Below are 20,058 nucleotides of genomic sequence, written 5' to 3'. Positions count from 1 at the left end.
GGAGATGACAGGAGAGTCTCAACCCCAAGACCTGTATAAAGCTGAGTATTCACCTGGCAACCCAGGTCCATGCAGTGGCGTCTACAGAGGGTTGACATTTGGTGTGCAGCTCATTTGAGCTTGTATGCCGTGTTTGTAGTTTAAAATGATTCTACCTATAAAAAATAGAACCAAACATTTGTTGCTCCAGAACCCTGATCTCTGATACCCCTGAGCATCTTCAGGGAGGACCAGGGCTCCATGGAATGTGGTTTGAAGTCCAGGCCTGGTCACCATCTCCCAGTGCCCCAAAGTTCTGAGGGTTCTGCTCTGTTTTAGGTACTGGCCACCATCCCTTCGCAGACACCTGTGTCTCTGTGTTGTCATCTGCCCATCAGTATCACATTGGTTCTGTCTCAACCTCCAAGTGTCCTCATGTTCCTAAGACTGGGCCCTGGGAAGTAGGAGCCTCCAGGACTGTCACTGACTGAGCTGAGCCGGGCTGGAGAAAGAACTGCATTAGGACCAGCACTTGCTTCACCCCAGGTCTCTGTGAACAGACCTTGAGGGTCCGGTGCTCTCCGAGGACAGTCTGAAGGTTCTGCCCACCCACTCCTTCCTCAGGATGGCTCTTGAGTTATTGGGAGTATTTGGGAAGACAAACAGTCATACCAAGAAAGGCTGATATCTTACCACAGAAACCACACCTGGCTGTGTCACCCCTCTGCTCGATGGGCTCCGCCTGTCCTGGGATGAAGCACACACTCCTTGTCACCACATCTGTGACCTCATCTCTCGATGCTCTTGCTTTTACCAATTATCTTAGTCTGCTTTGGCTGCTATAACAAAAAATACCATAGACTGGGCAGATTACACAACAGAAATTTATTTCTCACGGTTCTAGAGCTGGGAAGTATAAGATCCAGGTGGTGGCTGATTCTGTTTCTGGTGAGAGTTGTCTTCCTGGCTTGCAGATGGCCGCCTTCTCACTGTGTGCTCATGAGGTGAACAGAGAGAGGAAGTAAGCTCTCTTGTGTGTCTTCTTATAAGGACGCTAATCCCGTCATGAGGGCATAATCACCTCCCGAAAGCCTCATCTCCAAATACCATCACATTGGGGATTGGGGTTTCAGCATATGAATTTGGGGGTGGGGCACAGACATTCAGTCCATAACACTGTCCCCTACCGTATGGAAGAGTCTGCCTTCCTTGAACTTGCCCTCCGTTCCTCCTGTCTTTGCACATCTGTAGCCTCTCTCTAGCACGCCCTTTCTGCCGCCTCTAGAGGTGGCTCAGGCTCATATCCTCAGGTACTTCCCTGACTCCCCAGGCCTTGCACATCTTTCTGTCCCAGCTTTGGCCATACTGCGGGGCTGTCGTCTTTCACAGTTTTTCTTCCCGCCTGGCTGGGATTCGTGTCTGAAGTCCCTGTGCACAGCACAGGGCCTGGTATGGGCAGGCACCGGGATGTTGATTGAATGTGCTTCTGCTGCTCTCCCTGCCTAAACGCCATTCAACCTTCCTTAGACCCCTATTCCCTTGTCTGCATGTTCACATTTCACCCCTGCCAGGGCCCACTTCAGATGTCTCTTTTTTCACACTCTACTGGGACCCACAGCCCTGGTCTGCACTTATCACCTGGGTTTGCTGCACTCTGTTTCCTTGCCTGCCTCCCTGACTTGACGGGAACTCCTCACGCATGTGGGGGAACCATTGGGACGCCCAGCGCTGGGCCAGCACATTCGAGGGATTTGGCAAATGTCTGCACCTGATGAAGTCATCCTTAACCATCTTCCTTCCCGATGGTGGTAGTAACCTGGTAGTGAATAACCTGGCAGTAAGTTCATCTTGGTCTGAGCACCCGAGCCCTGTAATTAGTGTTCCGATTTGAGCCCCTTGTCTCTCCCTGCTTGCTTCAGCCTTGCCACCCTTTCCCCTGTCCTCCAGTTCTGGAGTCATTCGTTAAGTGTCTGTTGAGGAGTGCCCCAGGCATATCAGACGACATTGAGTGTCTGGTGTAGAAAGGATGTGGAAACCACAAAAGAAGTTGCTCTTGGCTTGAAAGTCACGAGTCACACTGCTTGTTCTCAGTGGTGTGATTATGTGACTCATCTCAGGAAAGGTGGGACAGAAACAGCCTAATGGCTGAGGCCTTTTCTGGGACTTCTTAAGGGGCCCTTGCACATCAGTAAAGGGGAGATTACAAAATGGTGCAGGGGGTTTGCGAAGAGTCAGCACGTAGTAGCAGAAAGCAAAGGCTTTGTATTCAGATGGGGACTCGAGCAAGTCCTTTACTTACTTTCAGCTGAAATTTTGTCCCTATAAGATGAGGAAAATAACATGTGCCTCTCCAGGACCTCGTGAGCACCAGGATTACGTGTGTAAGGACCTGATGCGTTTTGGCTGCCTAAGGGGTAGCAGCAATCTACCCCCAGGTATGCAGAATGGCTGAGGCTTAGTTAGTCTTATAAATGTATTTACTTTGGCATTTTGTGGATGAGGCAGTGCCTGGGCCACCCTAGTGGCTCTATCTTCACATCCTAGCATAATAGCTGGCACCTGGAAGCTACATAGCACAGGAGGTAAGAACATGGACATTGAAGCCAGACCACCTGGTGGGAGCCAGACAACCTCCCACCCCTACTTGCTATCTGGGTCACCTTGGCCAAGGTACTCTTTCCTGCCTGAACACTAAAATGGGGCACTAATAACACCCATGTCATAGGGCTGTGGAATAATGAAGAATCTGGAAAGTTTGGAACAGTTTCTAGTACAGAGAGACTGCTCTATAAGCAGGGACTGTTATTACTGTTAACTTGGTGCATGTTTGTTGAATTGTATTGAATTCTGTCTGATGGAAGAGGAGTATGGGTGCTGCCACGATGCTTTGTTTTTCCTGCAGCACAGTTATTGTTCCCATTGCTCATCCCCACCTCAAAGTTTCTCTCCTGTTCAGCACCTGGTAAGATTTTACAGTGAAAAGCTACAGAAAAAAGAAGACTTCACATGCACAGAATATTCTAAAGGAAGTTTCATCATGTTTTTGTAACTATTGATAAACAACTATCATTCCTCTATTTGATGAGAATTTTGTTATGTGGGTCCTGCACACGAGTAGCAATTTTATCAGATTGTGTTTGTGGGTGTGTTTGGTGGGGAATTGAAGTAGGTGGTTTTCTGATGATATTGGAAGTTTTTCATGATTGAGAAAGTTTTACTGTTTTATATGTTTTAGTGTTTTATAAATGTCACTCATTCAGTGACATTTGATTTGCTGTCAATATGCTTTGTTCTTGGAAGGTGATGGCATGATGTGCAGGAAGGAGCCTGGCTGTTCATTCCTAAAAATGTTTTTGGGTGCCTTCTAAGAGCATTCCAGGCATGGTGCTGGGTCCTGAGGTTAGAAAACAAAATTGACAGTTCTTTGGGCACCTGGGAAGTGGCCTTAGAGTCAGACATACCTAGGTTCAGTCCTGGCTTTGCCACTTACAAGCCATGGACCTTGGGCAGGTGACTTCACCTTTTTGAGCCTCAGTTTCCTTATCTGTCAAATGGGGATAATACTGTTACTTGTTTCACAAGGACGTTTTGAGGATGGATTGAGATGGGTAGGCCCAGCACATTGCCTGGTATAGAGTAGGCTCTTATGAGTGGCAGCTCTTGGTTTAGCTGCTGCTTTTAGGGCCCAGAGGAAGGAGTCCTGCCCCAAGAGTCCCATGCAGCCTGACTCGGGGCCACCCTGGGCCACTTCCTTTCTCTTGTTCTCTGGCTGGCAGAATGGGTAGGGTCACCTTTTGCAGAGGAGGTGGCTGTGTGTGTGGGTGAGAGGCCTGCTTTCCTGTGGGTTTGCGGCATTATCCCATTGATGGCACCTGAGGGTTTCTGGAAGGTGGAGGAGGCAGGTGGTGGTAGATGGGGCAGGGTCTCCCAGGAGAGCACAGCCAGCAACCCCCCCCTCCCCCTTGGCCTCTGCCTTCCTGTCCAGCTCTATCCAGTCTGCCTCTCAGCAGTGGTATTTACTGAGTGCCCCCTGGGCAGGTGCTTTCTGCTCCTCTCTGGGCCCCTCAACCACCATGTAAGAAGGTAAGAGGGCACAGGAGGCCCTGGGAGGTTACACAGTCATTGAACAGTCAGAGTTAGTGAGCGGTGGAGCCTCAGGACGAGAGCCTTGCCCTCTCTCCACCCACGCTGGCGCTTTCTGGGTGGGCTCAGCAAAGGTGGCATAAGAGGCTGAGGTTTGGTTGTGGGTCCTTCCAAGAGCGGCTTCATGTGAACTGTCCAACAAGATTTCATTTCATGAAAAAAAGCAAAAACTGTTTGAAAGGCACCTCTAATCTTTTTTTTTTTTTGCCCTCTGAACATATATGCTAGTTTTGTATTTTACTGGGGTCATACTGAAGCAACTTTGTAGCCTGCCCTTCTTTTTAAAAGGAGCAATCCATGCTGAAGACTTCCCCACGGCGTGGTTCCTCTGGGGCGGAGACAGGAAGCAGGCTGTGGGCGTGGCTAAGGAAGTGGGCTGGGGACCTGAAGCGGAAGGGGAAGAGTCAGGCTCCACTTTAAAAGTCCGTGGCAGGAAGTGACGCAGGACTGGCCAGAAGTGGAAGGGGCGGGCGTCGGAGTTGGCGGCTTCGGGTTGACGTCAGGGCTTTACTGCACAAACTTGCCTTTGGAGTTGAGGAGGCTTGGCAGGGGGGAGAGGAGACCAGGCAGAGGGACGAGGGATGGCCTGCAGCGTGTGAGAGGCCCGGCGGCAGGACGGGGTCAGGTGCTTCCCAGGCCGCAGAGAAGATGGTGGCTCTGACGTAGGTAGTGGCATTGAAGGGGAGCAGAGTCTGTGGCACTGACGTTAAGGGGAACGCAGCTGCTATTGTATGGCTGTTCTCTGGGCCCATCCATGGAAGTCTAGATTCTGCAGGGGTCTTCCTAATTCATGTAATCCTTACAACATTCTCAGGAGGCAGGATTTTCTTTCGTTCAGGTGACATGACTTGATTTAGGTCCTACAGGAAATAAGGGATGGAGCCAGGATTCGACTCTGGGTCTGACAGTGAAGTCCAGGCATTTTTGGGAGGCCCAGGTTTTCAGGGGCAGGAGCCTTGGCAGTCATGGAGGACTTCCTGGAGCGGGTGGTGATGTGGCTTATACACCTTTGCCAGGCTAAGTATGAGGTCAGGGTAAGGAGAGCAGAGGATTGGGTTCAAATCCTGCCTCCCTGTGTACATTTGCATTAGACACACTTTCTCTGGGCTCCATGTCCCATCTGTACAATGGGGAGGCGGGACCAGATGGCCTTTCTCAACATCCCTTCTAAGTCTGGGGCTCACTCCTTCTCTACATCAATGTTTGCTAAATATTTTTCTCTTGGGGAAGCCTGACATCTGACTACCAACACTGTCTCTCTTCCTGAGCTCCCTTCCTGGTTTCAGGATGCCAGTGGGTGTCCAGGTAGGTGTCCCTGTTCACGACAACAAGGGCTGTGCCCTGCCCGCCATTTTGAAAGACTCCAACTCTTTCTGGCCACCCAGGCTATCAGTGCTGCTAGGAGGTTCACCTGCTGGGTGATGCCGTGAATCAGGCCCTGGGGCCTGACAGACCTGTGTTCAAATCCCAGTCTTCTTGCATGTTCCGTGGAACCTTAGGCCAGTCCATCTGCCTCTGAGAGCCTCCACTTCCCTATTTGTAAACACGGAGGTATTATCTCCCTTAATCTCCTGACCTCCCTCCCCCATCCCCCCCACCTTGGTTTTCACCCTGAGGGCAGTGGGGAGCCAAGGGTGAGGTGAAACAGTGCTGCTTCACATTTCTGCAGAAAAGCAGCCCTGTGGTAGGAATAAGGAGCTTGGTAAACGTTTGAAGAGATTTAAAAATAGATTAAAATGTAAAATACAGCTTAATTCAAGCTTTAGGAAGTCTTCTTTGTCCCGTTCACTTGGACTATAAATCCTATAGGCTTTGCCTCCTGAAATATTCACATCCATGGCTCACCTCAGGCTTCTTCGTCCCCTACCAGGTGAGGACACAGCCTCAGCACTGTGCCTCCAGGGGCCCCCTCCAGGCAGCCCTCCGTGTTGACCCTGAGCAAGTGGTCTGAAATGCATGGGTGTCTGACCTTGTCCTCCCAGGCATAAACCTTAACCAGTGGCTCCTTGCTGTGCTCAAGGTCAAGTACTAGCCCTTTAGGGATTTATTGTGCTTCCTCCTACAGGAAAGGCTTGTAATCACTCCAGGGCAGCACTGTGTCTTGTTCATCTCTGTACCTTTAGTGCCTGGGAAAGTATCTGGCACTTAGTAGATTCTCAGTAAGTGGTAATGGTGCTGCCTGTCTACTGAGCAGGGTACCTCCTCCACTGTTAGGAGTTTCAGTTACAGCCCTGTGGATGCCAGTATTATTATCTCTTATATGGATGAAGAAGCTGAAGTGCAGAGAGGATAATGGGTCTTGATGGGATTCAAAATGATCATTAAATAAATATATGGTTACTCTCTTAAGCTCTTTAAAGGGAGCCATGAGGCATCTATTACTTCAATTGGAAAAAAAAACCTGAAGTCTTTTCCAGGTGCAGAGAGAGCCCAGGATAGGCAGGCATGCTGCAGATGTGGGTAGGGTCATGGGCTAGGGTAGCGTCCACCTGCCTGGGCAGAGCTCAGGGGGAAATCCTACCTGTGCCAGCCACACTGGCGTGAGTTCCCAGCTGAAATCAGGCCACCAGTTTTATCTCCTGTGCATAGCATATCAGCAATAGTGACAGTGAGATGCTTGTGGAATTCTTCATCACTTAGTGCCTGCCGATTTCTAGTCACTTTTATTTTTCCACTGAGAAAATTTTAAACTATACAAAATTAATGGAAGTATTGCATAAAGAAAAAAAAACACCAGCACCCACCTATATTCCCAGCACCCTCTGAACCACTGTTTTAATGTCCTTTCCAGCATTGTTCAGAGGCAGTGTGCATGTAGAGACCTGTATCGATGAAACATTTTGCCTTTCATGTGGGATGAAGGGATCTGGCTTGGAGCTCACTTCTTTGTGCCTTGGTTCTATCACTCCTGAGCTGTTGAACTAGGGCAGGTTTGTCAACCTCTCTGGGACTCCATGGCCTTAGCAGTCCGTCCCCTAGAGAATGCCATTGCTGGTCAGGGCTGCTGCTTTCTGACGTTGGTTGGGATGGCGGGTGAGGGGAGTCCGAGGGGATCTGTGGTAAGGGGGAGGTGGGGAACAGATGAGGAGGGGCTTTATCCAAGCCAAGGAGTTTGGTTTTCCACCTGAGGTCAGTGGAGAGCCAAGGGCAGTCTACGAATGTATTTTACTATTTCTGACTCTCAGAAAAGTAGTGGTAGACTCCCGGCTCAAGAGGCCCTGGATCAGAACTCCGCGGCGCTCAGGGTGGCCATGGACGTGGGGCAATTGGGGCTGCATGGAGTGGGGCAGGGGGGGAGGAAGTGGCCAGATCCCATCCCTACAGATGGGGAAACTGAGGCCCACAGCGGCCGTGTGACTTCTCCAGAGTGACTCAGCAGTTGAGAGGTGGGAGCCCAGGTCCCCTGCTTTTCTGCACCATGGCCCACGGGCCCACGCTGCCAGAGCCCAAGGACAGAAGGACCCCACTGTCCTGCCTGAGAGCATGTGGTTTGTGTTTTCTTAGACACAGAGCTAAGGACCAGGGCTGGCATCAGCTGAGGGGTGATTTGAGACTGATCCTCCTTTATCGCTGTGCCCAGAACCCCTTCCAGCTGCCCTGCCCTATTGTCAAAGATTATTCTGTGCCTAATGATGTTTATTATTCTTGATTGTTACGTTTTACTTTTCCACTTGATTGTTTGGGAAAGTTTGTCTGTGGTTTGGAGTACCTCTGACAGAGACACAAATGCATCCTGCAAACAAGTGCTCTTTAATAAGTGCTGGGTGAAGAAAAATAATCATTTTGCTACATAGGACATCATTGCAACAGTTGGTGACATTGGAATATGAAATGTATCAATGATAAAATTTCCTGGTTTTGATAATTGTGTTATGATTTCATGATGTCTTTGGCGGTAAGGGATGAAAGCCACAGCATTGAGTGTGAGATGTCATGATGTCTGCAATATACTTTCAAATGATTCATAAAAATAGACATTTATATATAGAAATGTATCTTTATAAAGTAGCTGTGGGAAAATGTGAACAATTGGTGAGTCTAGGTGAAGGTATGAGGAGTTCATTATAGTATTCTTGGGACTTTTCTGTAGTTTCGAAACTTTGCAAATTGAAAAGTTTGTGAAAAATACTCCTAGTGGGAGAGGCGTGGTGAGGCTCGGCTGTGTCCGCCTGTCCTGCCTGGTGTCTCTGGCCTCTTCTGTGTCTCAGTTGCCTCTAGGTGGAGAGAACTGCTCACCCCACAGTTCGAGTCTGATCAGACCCTTGGGGGCCAGTCTTGAAATAGAGGCACAGCCTTTTGACAAAATTCATTCTTCCCTCTACAGAGAATTCATTAGATTTTCAGAATCTTTGCTTTTGGGTCAACTTTCCCTAAAATTTTCATTTCCCTCTTTCCCTTACATTTTTTAAAAAGTTGTGTTGCCTTCCAAAATTACTAAAGTAGTATTTGTTATTTTAATTATTCAAACAGAGAAGAGAATAAAGAAATGAATAGACTCTAGTTTTCTCCATCCAGTGTGGGGTAACCAGTGGTAGGTGGAACCCCCAGAACTTTCTCCCGTGCTCGTGGGAACACATAGAAACGCGCACACACATCTAGTAGGGCTTGGTGTCTTCCTTTCATTTTTTATCCTTTGTTAACCTGGGCTTCCTGCCTCTCCTTGAAGACATGACTTAGGGGCCACCTCCTCCAGAAAGCCCCCCAGACTCTGAGCGCTGACCTTACTTCATTGCAGTCATCTGATTAACGGCCGCCTCCCCTGCCAGATCGTGGGTAATGCAAAGGCAACAGCTGTTTCCATTTCATCGTCTGCACTCGAGCCAGGAGCCCAGGAGATGTACAGTCAGTGTTTGTAGAGTGAACAGATGGGCAGGGCGAGGAAGCCACATGAGGAGAGCCTTGCAGGTAAGAGAAGCCTTCTCGTTCAAACATTCCTAGCTCCTGGGAAGAGAGTCCCAGGCCCCTGGGCATCTGGGGTTGGAAAGTCACTTTGGGGAACATGGTCACTGCCGCCCTGAGGCTCCCATGCCCTGGCTGATTCTGTCCTGGCATTAATGCCCTATGTGGGCCAGGCTGGTGGGATGGCCATGAGCGACCAAGGGCGGGACCAGGGCTGGGTCCTCTCTTCCACCCCAAGCCCCGTACAGGCTTGGCCCACTGGGAGTCTCGGGGGCAACAGGAAGAAGCCCAGGCCAGGGCTGGAGCAGCACAGGATTTAGACGTGAGCCTGGCCTGGTCTTGTTATCTTGCCATGATCCCGACTGCTTCCTCATTAGAGGCACTGCTTTCTGCAGCTGGAATTTATTAATCTTATCTGCAGATCGTCCAATTGGTGCCAAGGGACCAGGTCACTGCAAGCTGGAGGATGTTAAAAATTTTAGCAGGATGTAAAGCTGAGGGGCTGGCTTCTCAGCCAGTGTGCTTGGGCAGTGCAGAGAAGAGCACCCCTTGCTCTGGGCAGCTGTCCCAAGCTTGCCCGCCAGTTCAGGCTGGAGGGGCCCTGGCTCATCTGATGGCGGAACTGTAGACATTAGAGCACTGGACCAAGATTTTAGACAATTTAGGTTACTGGAAGAGAGTGTGCTGGGAATTCCCTGGTGGAATGGTGTGGGATGTGTCCTGGAAAGAGTGGTCATGGTCAGTGTCAATTGGGGAGCTTGTTAGAAATGAGAAATTCGGCTTTTCTGTTAGTTTTGATTATTAAATTATTAAATAGTTATTCAATATTAATAGTGCTTGACTATTAAATGTCTTCATAGCTTTGTAGGAATATACACTTCAGCAGCTTTGAAATTAGCATTTTCCCTGTTTAATGGAGGCATAAGCTGAGTGGGAAAGTGACTTTGGAAAAGTCAGGTCTTGTGGACTCATTCCTGATGACATGCCAGGCGCCGTACCGGGAGTCGACAGTTGGAGATGAAAGAAGCACAGTCCTAACCTCACCTAGTCTAGGTGGTTTTTGAGGTTTATCCAACAACGTGCAGAGCATGTAAAGATTCCTCTTCTGTCTTCCCACACCCGTCACTATTTTGTATTCATTCCCATGGCATTTGGTTCTGAACAAGTGCTGAAGTGAATTGAGTTGGTCTACATGACAGCAGGTTCTATATCCTTCTCTCTCTCTCTCAGTTTCTTGTCTGCCTGTCCACATAGGCTGACATTCTTTGATGGCTGAGACTGTACTGTGAATACCCAGTGGTGGTGCTGGTGGGGTGGTGGGGAGGGTGGTGATGGTGATGATGGTGCTGGTGGTGTTGATGGTGACGGTATTGGTGGTGGGGAGGGTGGTGATGGTGATGGTATTGGTGGTGGTGGTGGCGGTGGTGGTACTGACTGATAATGGTGTTGGTGGTAATTGTGGTGATGGTGATGGAGGTGGTGGTGAGGATGGTAATGCTGATGATGGTGCTGGTGGTGGCGATGGTGACAGTATTGATGGTGGGGAGGGTGGTGATGGTGATAGGGTGGTGTGGTGGTAGGGGAGGGCGGTGATGCTGATGATATTGGTGATGGTGGTGGTATTGGTGGTGGTGGTGGTGTGAGGGTGGTTGTGGTGATGGGCGTTGGTGGTAGTGGTGCTGGTGGTGTTGAGGGTGATGGTGGTGTTGTGTTGGTGGTGGTGAACGATGGTGATGGTGGTGGCGGCAGTGGTGATGGTATTGATGGTGGTGGTGGGGAAGGTGATGGTGGTGGTGAAGCTGATGTGGTATTGGGGATGGTGGTGGAGGGGCCGATGGCAGGGATGGTGGTGGCTGCGGTGTTGGTGGTGGTGTAGTAAAACTTAAAATTATGGGCCTGTCCATACTAGGCACTCTTGTAATCACTTTAGTTGTCTGAATCTATTGCCTGCTCATAACAATCTATGAGGTTGTAACCATCGCTAGGCCCATTTGCCAGGTGAGACGATTGAGGCACAGGGCCACACAGTTAGTGCATGCTAAAGTTGGATTCAAACCCTGATAGATTGGCTTCAGAGCCCACACTAAATCAGGGTTACCCAAGTATGATCCTGGGATCTCCAGCATCACATCACCCGGGAGCTCTGTGGAAATGCTGACTCATGGGCCCCAACTCATGGGATCAGCATTACTGGGGAGGGGCCAGCTAAGGGGCATTCAAGGAGCTTGTCATTCTCATGCACGTTAAAGTTTGAGAAGCACTGCATTAAACTGTCACCCAGTCCTGCTCTCAGTGGCTGAGTCAGCTTGTAACCCAGGCTCATGTGACTCTGACCTTGTTACTTAGAGTAGCCTGTGTGCAGCACAGTATCAACTTAAACAGGACCTGGGCGTCACCCCTGGTGAGATGAGAGCTTCTAATCCAAAGTGGGGGGAGGGGCAGGGAGAGGAGAAGAAGGGAGGGTCTTCTCACTCTTTACTGTGTGCTTAAATCACCTGGGCATCTTGTTAAAATGCAGGTTCTGATTCAGTGGGTCTGGTGGGGGGCGGGGAGAGCTGAGACTCTGTCTTTCACAAGATCCAGTGATGCTGACGCTGCCAGCCTGTGGACCCACTGTGAGTTGCAAGGCCCTAGGCAAGAGATTCTCACACTTGAACTAGCATCAACGGCACCTGGAAGACTAGCTAAACTCACCCCCAAGTTTCAGATTCAGCAGGTCTGAGGTGGGCCTGAAATCTTGCATTTCTAACAAGCTACTTGGTGGAGCCAGTGCTCTGGACCTGGAGGCCACACCTGGAGCAGGCAGGGCCCGAAGCCACCGACTTCAACTTGGGCTGCACGTTGGAATTACCTGAGGACCTTAAAAAACCACTGAGGGCCGAACCCCACTCCAAGATGCTGAGTCACTGGTACTGAGAGGGGCCTGCGCGCTGGGAATTCTCAGCCAATGTTGAGAACCGCAGCTCAAGCCTTTTTTTTTTTTTTTTTTTTTTTTTTTAAACCCTCGTTTCCTGGGGAGGTGAGAATATAATACCATCTTGCCCCTGGAGAGTTCTGATTCTGTGGCCAGGTGGAGCCAGGCAGGGGCATGAACAATAAATTCTCCAGACTTTTCCGGTGGGCAGTGGGGCTGAGAACAGCTGCCCCGGACCTAGAGCTTGTGCCTGGCCCCTCGAGGCTCCTGTGCTGCCGGCAATAGGTCCTGAGGGCCAGCCTTGCGTTCCTAGCCTCTAATTCCTGACCTTGGTGAGGTGAAGCACCTTGAAGTCAGAGACCTACACAGAGACTCCGCTTCTCCTGCTCCCCGCTGGGCTATGTGACCTCTCGGAACTTACTTAACCTCTCTTGAACTCTGTCTTCATCTATAAAATGGGGGAAATAAATTATTTGCTCCAAAGAGTAGCCTGAGAAATAACGTTTATAAGCAGCTTGCACAGCACCCGACACCCGGGAGTCCCCCTCAACATCAGTAGCTGCATATATGTGGGTATAACTGTTTATCAAGTACAGCGGCTCTCCAACGTGGGGGGCGGGAGAATCACAGGGGGACTTTAGGAGCTGGGCCTCTGTGACCTTCATTAGCCCTCCAGGGCTTTTGGTGCACAGCAGTTTGAAAACCACTGATGTTATAATAATCTGGTGGCTATTATTAGCTAGTAGCTAAGAAGCACACCCAGATTTCTGGCCTGGGGGGCTGGTGGGGTCTTCTCTGGGCTGAGGAACATGGTAGAAGCACAGATGTGAAGGAGGGAGATGGGGAGCCCAGTTCTGGGCTGCTTAGTATGAGGCATCTGGGGGTCAGCCAGGGGAGGTACAGATGGCAGTTGGGGACATGGGTCTGAAACGCATAAGACAGTCCTATGCTGTATTCCTACCATCTCTAAGGAAAGGCTCTGGTTCTTCAGGACCTAGAGCTTCTTGTGTTGCACTGTGACATTAGCAGCTGGTCATACAAGCGAGATCCATTTGCGGGATCTGTGGGGATGCTCTATGCCATGAACTGGCTCTGGGTCTCGCTCACTGTCTGCTTTGTCCCTCAGGCTGTGGCTCTCAGCACTCTGACCACTGCCTCCCATGTGCTTTGTCAACCCCTGGCCTCACTTTCTGTGCCCTTCCTCCCCTGACACCCCCTCTGAGGCTGCCTCTCTGAGGCCATGGTTAATGGTTTAATGTCTCTGGTCAGATCTGGTCACAGCTGTCCTTTGCAGGCTCTGGGCATCGACATGGCTCCTCTCAGCCTTGAGAGTTTTGTTTGGTTCACTTGCCTAATGGCTAAAAGTCAGTTTAAAAATAAATCATATATGCTTAACAATGCTAATTGTTAGAGAAGTGCAAATCAAAACTACAATGAGGTACCACCTCACACTGGTCAGAATGGCCATCATCAAAAAGTCTACAAATAGGGACTTCCCTGGTGGTCCAGTGGTTAAGACTCCAAGCTTCCAATGCAGGGGGCGTGGGTTCAATCCCTGGTCGGGGAATTAAGATCCCATATGCTGTGCGGCATGGCCAAAAAAAAAAAAAAAAAAATCTACAAATAAATGCTGGAGAAGGTATAGAGAAAAGGAGACCCTCCTACACTGTTGATGGGAATGTAAATTGGTGCTGCCACTATGGAGAACAGTATGGAGGTTCCTTAAAAAACTGAAAATAGAGTTACCATATGATCCAGCAATCCCACTCCTGGGCATATATCCAGAGAAAACCATAATTCAAAAAAGATACATGCACCCCAATGTTCATTGCAGCACTATTTACAGTAGCCAAGACATGGAAGCAACCTAAATGTCCATCAACAGATGAATGGATAAAGAAGATGTGGTACATATATACAATGGAATACTACTCAGCCATTAAAAATAATGAAATATTGCCATTTGCAGCAATGTGGAAGGACCTAGAGATTGTCATACTGAGTGAAGTAAGTCAGACAGAGAAAGGCAAATGTCATGGTATCACTTGTATGTGGAATCTAAAAAATAATACAAATGAATTTACTTACAAAACAGAAATAGATTCACAGACATAGAAAACATATTTATGGTTACCAAAGGAGAAAGCGGGGAGGGATAAGTTAGGAGTATGGAATTAATAGATACACACTACTGTATATAAAACAGATAACAGGATTTACTGTATAGCACAGGGAACTATGTTCAATATCTTGTAATAACCTGTAATGGAAAAGAATCTGAAATATATATATATATATATATATATATAACTGAATCACTTTTCTGTACACCTGAAACTAACACAATATTGTAAATCAACTATACTTAAATTAAAAAAAAAGGAAAACATCATGTATATATGTGTGCACACATACACAGAGTTTCCCAGGGCTGCTGTAACAAAGTACCACAAGCTGGGTAGCTTAAAACAGATATTTATTCTCTAGTGGGTTTAAAGTGCTGTCTCATTGTGGTTTTGATTTTCCTTAATGACTAGTGATGTTGTGCATCTTTTCATCTGCCTATTGGCCATTTGTATATATTTTCTTTGGAAAAATATCTATTTAAATCCTTTGCCTATTTAAAAATGAGGTTGTTTGTCTTTTCATTGTTGAATTGTAAGAGTTCTTTATATATTCTGGATATAGGCCCCTTATTGGATATATGACTTGCAGATATTTTCTACTGTGGGTTTTCTTTTCATTTTCTTTGTGCTACCTGTATTAGTTTCCTGGGGCTGCTGTATAACCACAAACTGGGTGGTATTGTCTTAAAACAACAAAAATCTATCCTCTCACAGTTCTGGAGGCCAGAAGTCTGAAATCAAGGTGTCAGCAGGGTCATGTTCTCTCTGAAGTCTCGTCCTGGCTCTTCCAGCTTCTGGTGGCCCCAGGCATTCCTTGGCTTGTGGCCACATCACTCCAATCTCTACCACTGTTTTCACACGGCCTCTTCCCTGCTTGCCTTTCTGGTGTCCTCTTCTCTTCTTATAAAGACACTAGATCCAGAATGATCTCATCTTGAGATCCTTAACTAATTGTGTCTGCACATACCCTATTACCAAATAAGGACACATTCTGAGGTTCTGGTGGACATGAATTTTTGAAGGACACTATTCAAACCACTACAGTATCCTTCGAATTTAAAAATTTTGGTCAAGTCCAATTTATCTATTTTTTCTTTGCCATTTGTGCTTTGGGTATCTTATCTAAGAAACCATTGCCTGATCCAAGGTCATGAAGATTTATTCCTATGTTTTCTTCTAAGAGTTTTATAGTTTTAGTTACTGCATTTAGTTTTTTGATCCATTTTGAGTTAATTTTTGTATATGGTGTGAAGTAGGTGTGCAGCTTCATTCTTTTGTTTGTGGATATCTAATTGCCCAAGCACCATTAGCTGAAAAACCTATTCTTTCTTCATCAACTTGGCTTGGTACTCTTGTTAAAAATCAAATGACCATAATGTAAACATTTATTTTTGAATTCTCAATGCTGTTCCATTTATTTATACGTCTGTCCTTATGCCAGTATCATATTATCTTGATCACTGTGGCTTTGTGGTGAGTTTTGAAATCAGGAAGTCTGTGTCCTCAAACTTTTTGTTTGTTTGTTTTCAAGGTTGTTCATGTTGAAGTGTGAACTGCAATATGAATTTTAGAATCAGCTTCTTAAAGAAGTCAGCTGGGATTTTGATAAGAATTGTGTCAAATCAGTAGGTAAATTTGGTCTTAACCATATTAAGTCTTCTGATCCATGAACATAGGATGCCTTTCCATTTATTAAGGTCATCTTTAATTTCTTTCAACAATATTTTGTATTTTTCAGTTTTTTACTTCTTTTGCTAAATTTATTCCTGAGCATTTTATTCTTTTACATCTTGTTTATTTTTAAAAGTTGTCCTAAAAGCAAAATTCCTCAATGGAAAAGACTCCTCCAGTTTGAGAAATGATTGTTTCCCTCCTTTGAGTGGTGTTTCTTCTGAGAATTTTCCTTCTAAGCCAAGCCCAAGAATTGAGGCCAGCCCCAGGCATCAGGGGACTGTTCCATAAAGTCCTAGAAGCTCAGGTTGGAAGGAATCTTATGGACCCCCTGGACCAAACTCTACTTGGGCTCTAAATCCTCTGTTGAAGTTCTGAGTTGAACTGAGCAGTTTTTCTTTATCCCTCTGTTTATCCATGCATCCATGCATCCAGACATCCATCCATCCATCCACTCTCCCACCCCTTTAACCCCGCTACCGGGGTATCCCACGTGCACCCTGTGCTGAAGGATAGAGACTAAGATGACTTAGACCCAGTCCCTGCCCTCAAGAAGCTCACAGTCTGTAGGAAGTGAGGAGGCAATCCAGATGATAGCCTCAGTGACTGTGGCAAAGCAGAGAGAGGCAGAGATTAGGGGTGTTGGGGACAGAGAGAAGTCTGTTTATTTTAATGGGAATGACCCGAGTATATAAAGCTGACAGTGAGGAGCCTTGGAGGGAGGTGACACTGCAGCAGCTGGGAGAAAAGAGGGAGGTTTGGGAAAAGATGGGGATGATAAGGGGTCCAGGGCCAGAGAAGAAGGGGGTGTTGATTTGGGAGTGTGGGCTTGAGGGTGACCCTGTCTGATTCTCAGTTCAGCTTGCTCTCTCCTTTATAGAAAAATACCGTTTTCTTTTCTCTCCTGACAGTCTGTGCTGTTCATTCCTAACTCCTTTTGTTTCGGTTATAAATGGAATCATCTTCCAGTTTTATCCACGAATTGGTTATTGCTGGTATATAGGAAAGAAAGCTATTTTTTGGGTCACTTAGCCCTATCCAACTACTTTGGGGAATTCTAAAAGTCCCATTAGTATATTTCAGACTGGACGTTTGACTTTCATCTTCTCAGTGCCATTGTGGCTTCTCTCCAGCCTAATTTCTTCTCCCTCTCTTTTTCTTGGCCTAAACCTAGCCCACCCCAACTCCGTTTCCTGGTTCTTTTCTCCCTCCCCGCCCCTGATAGGAGCCTTCCACCTTCTCTTTCTAAGAATCCTCTTTGTTCACACAGCCTCCTTCCCTTGCCCCTAAATGGAAATACTTTCTTGGCTTATCCTACTCGTTAGTTAGGGCTGTGATGTCAGCGAGTGTCTCAATGTGGGGTTTTTCCCCTGAGAAACGGGGTCACCCCGTTTGTGACCAGCTTTTCACACACACGGGTATACAGAAATCTTTCCATGGCCTCTGCGGCTTGGACGTATTATGATTTATTTAACGAGTCCCTTATTATTCCCATCTTTATGGATTATCCCCTTGTCTGATTGTTCCCTTAGGAAAGATTCTAGAAGTGAAGCTACTGAGTGAAAGCAATCCATATTTAAAATTTTGACAGAAATTGCCAAATGGCACTCCAGAAGAGTTGCGTCAATTTGCACCCACCAGGAATGAATGCGAATAGCAGTTTCCCAGAACCTTGCCAACAATGGATATTGCAGATCTTTGCCAGTGTGATAAATGAGAGTTCTCACCCCTATTCTCGTTCCTCTGATTACAGTGAGGCTGAGCATCTTGCGGTCTGTGTACTGGCCACGTGCTTTTCTTCTCTGGAGAATTGCTTCTTCCTTATTTATACTAATTTTTCTATTGATGTGTTGCTTAAAGCAATTTTGATTTGTAAAGTCTCTTCACTAAAAGGGATATTAACCTGTGGTCTTTGATATGTTACAAATATTTTTTCCCAACTTTTGGTCTGATGTTTTCGCTCTGTGATGTTTTTCCCCTCCAGAAGTTTAACATTGGTGACTTCCGTGGATGCTTAGACTGTTTGCCTCCTTTAATGCTTGTTTTTAGGAGATTTCTTTGTTTTGTGTTTCTTTGTTTTTTTTTAAACAAATGTATTTTTAAATTGAAGTATAGTTGATTTACAATGTTTCAGGTGTACATCAAAGTGATTCAGTTACATACGTATATGTATTTATATATGTATATATATATATACATAAACACACATACCTATTCTTTCAGATTTTTACCATTATAGGTTATTACAAGATACTGAATATAGTTCCCTGTGCTGTACAGTAGGACCTTGCTGTTTATCTGTTTTATATTTAGTAGTGTGTATCTGTTAATCCCAAATTCCTAACTTATACGCCCCTTTCCCCTTTGGTAACCATAAGTTTGTTTTCTATGTCTGTGAGTCTGTTTCTGTTTTGTAAATAAGCTTGTTTGTATCATTTTGTTAGATTCCACATATAAGTGGTATCATATGATAGTTGTCTTTCTCTGTCCAACTTACTTCAGTTAGTATGATAATCTCTAGGTCCGTCATCTCTAGGTCCATGTTGCTGCAAATGACATTATTTCATTCTATTTTAAGGCTGAGTAGTATTCCATTGTGTGTGTGTGTGTGTGTGTGTGTGTGTGTATGTATATATATATATATATATATATATATATATATATATATATATATATATATATACCACATCTTCTTTATCATGCATCTGTCAATGGATCTTTGTCTTTATTTCAATTTGTAATCCACTTGAAAGTTGTTTTACTGTAAGGATCTAGGTAGATATCCAGTTTTATTTGTTCCCAAATAGCTAGTCCTCTGTCCCAATCCAGTTGTAGTGGACGAGCTGCTCTCTGTCCCCATTTTTGTGTGTTAAATTCCTGTGTCCGTCCTTGGATCTGTTTTTGGACTGTCTCTCCCATCTCACTGATCTGTTGAGCAGCCCACGTTTTACCCCTAAGGAGAGAGACACAAACTCCCAGCTTGAAGTTTTCAAACCAGGTTTTTCTTTGCTAACTGAAAAAGGTAGACTTCCTGTCTGAGAATGACAACTATTATCTGAAGGAGCCCAAAAGATCCTCTGCGGGTGATCACCCCTATACCGCAGCCCCTCTGGAATGTTCTTATACCTTCTTTCTCCCTAATCGTATCTCACCCGGGGCTCCAACGCTAAACCTTTACTTCACCTACAGACATTCGCTTGCCACCTCCTCTGCCAGGCCCTGTGCCGGGGCAGCCACACGAGTTAGGCAGGGGCTTCAGAAACCACGACCCCTGGTGCCTTTCTTCACCCACCACAAAGCCTTTGTGGACCTGTGTTCGTTCGCAGCATCTCTGGCATTCCTACTTGGAAGCAGGCGGGCAGGCAGACACCACCACCCCGCTGCTGTCCCCATGCTGGAAGGCTCTTGGCCTTCACGTGCTTCGTGTTCGAGGCTGTGGGAAGCTGGAACGTGCGTGGGGAAAGCTGGGATGTCTGGAGCGCTCGCTCTGTGCTGGCCGTTATCTGTCTGCTGTTCTGACAGCATCCCTGTGAGGTGGTCCATTCTTATCATCCTCACTCTGTTGAGGCTTGGAGACAGTGAGAAGAGGGCAGAATAGCCTGGCCAGGGTCCCACACAGGGGAAGGAGCGGAGCCAGCCTACAGCGGGGGCTCTGCCGTGTTGCACTGTTCTCTGTTCCTCTAGCCCTGGAAATGTGGCCCAAATAACTCTTCTGAGGTCGTGGAAGCTTAGTTAGCTCTAGCGCTTTGGGGGAATAAAACGCTCCATAGAAGGAAAGCTGAGCTAACCCAGTGCTGTTGCTCTAAATGAAGACTTCATGGGAATTGCTCTCCTCACCAGACGCACTGCGGGAGGGAGGCTCTGTGCCTGGTGCTTTACAGAGAGGCGGATCTAACTGTACAGGGAATGGGGAAACTAGACAGTTAGCCCCAGTTTACACACGAGGAGATGGAGGCTCAGAGAGCTTAGGTGACGCGTCCAAGGCAGCACAGGGAGACGGTGCTGGGATTCTGGCCCCAGTTCCTGGCTCTTAGCTGCTGTGATGGTTTGGGCCACTGACTCACGAAAAGGTCTGGGCAATGATGGATTTTAATCAAAAAAAAAGGCAAGTGTTACGATGGAAAGTAGGTGCTGAAGTTTTCCTGAAAGTTTGAGGATTTCTACTCATTTGTGTCTCCTAAATGTCACGAATTACCTTGTATAGAAATTGCTGCTATTCAGAGAATTTTCAAATGAATCTCATTTGGTTCTCAGAACAACCCTGTGTAGTGGGCCGGATTCCCATCCCCAACCCCTTCTTGCAGATGAGAGTAACCTGCCTAGGGT

The 20,058-nt window shown here is 47.0% G+C and overlaps 1 protein-coding gene across 3 annotated transcripts in view; it reads left to right on the top strand.

Annotated features, from left to right (window-relative positions):
• JAKMIP1 (janus kinase and microtubule interacting protein 1) overlaps positions 1-20,058 on the top strand; it is a 95,427-nt gene that overhangs the window by 17,477 nt on the left and 57,892 nt on the right. Inside the window, exon 1 of one of the 3 annotated variants that reach the window (XM_082389961.1) lies at positions 7,438-9,027. The exons of the other annotated variants lie outside the window; for them this stretch is intronic. The gene's annotated coding sequence lies outside the window, so the exon portion shown is untranslated. Of the gene's footprint in view, positions 1-7,437; positions 9,028-20,058 lie in introns of those variants that run through there. 3 annotated transcript variants of the gene reach the window in all.

The sequence above is a fragment of the Balaenoptera borealis genome (assembly GCF_965194805.1).
Source record: "Balaenoptera borealis genome assembly, chromosome: 4".
Lineage (NCBI taxonomy): Eukaryota > Metazoa > Chordata > Mammalia > Artiodactyla > Balaenopteridae > Balaenoptera > Balaenoptera borealis.
This window is presented reverse-complemented; position numbering and strand designations above follow the sequence as displayed.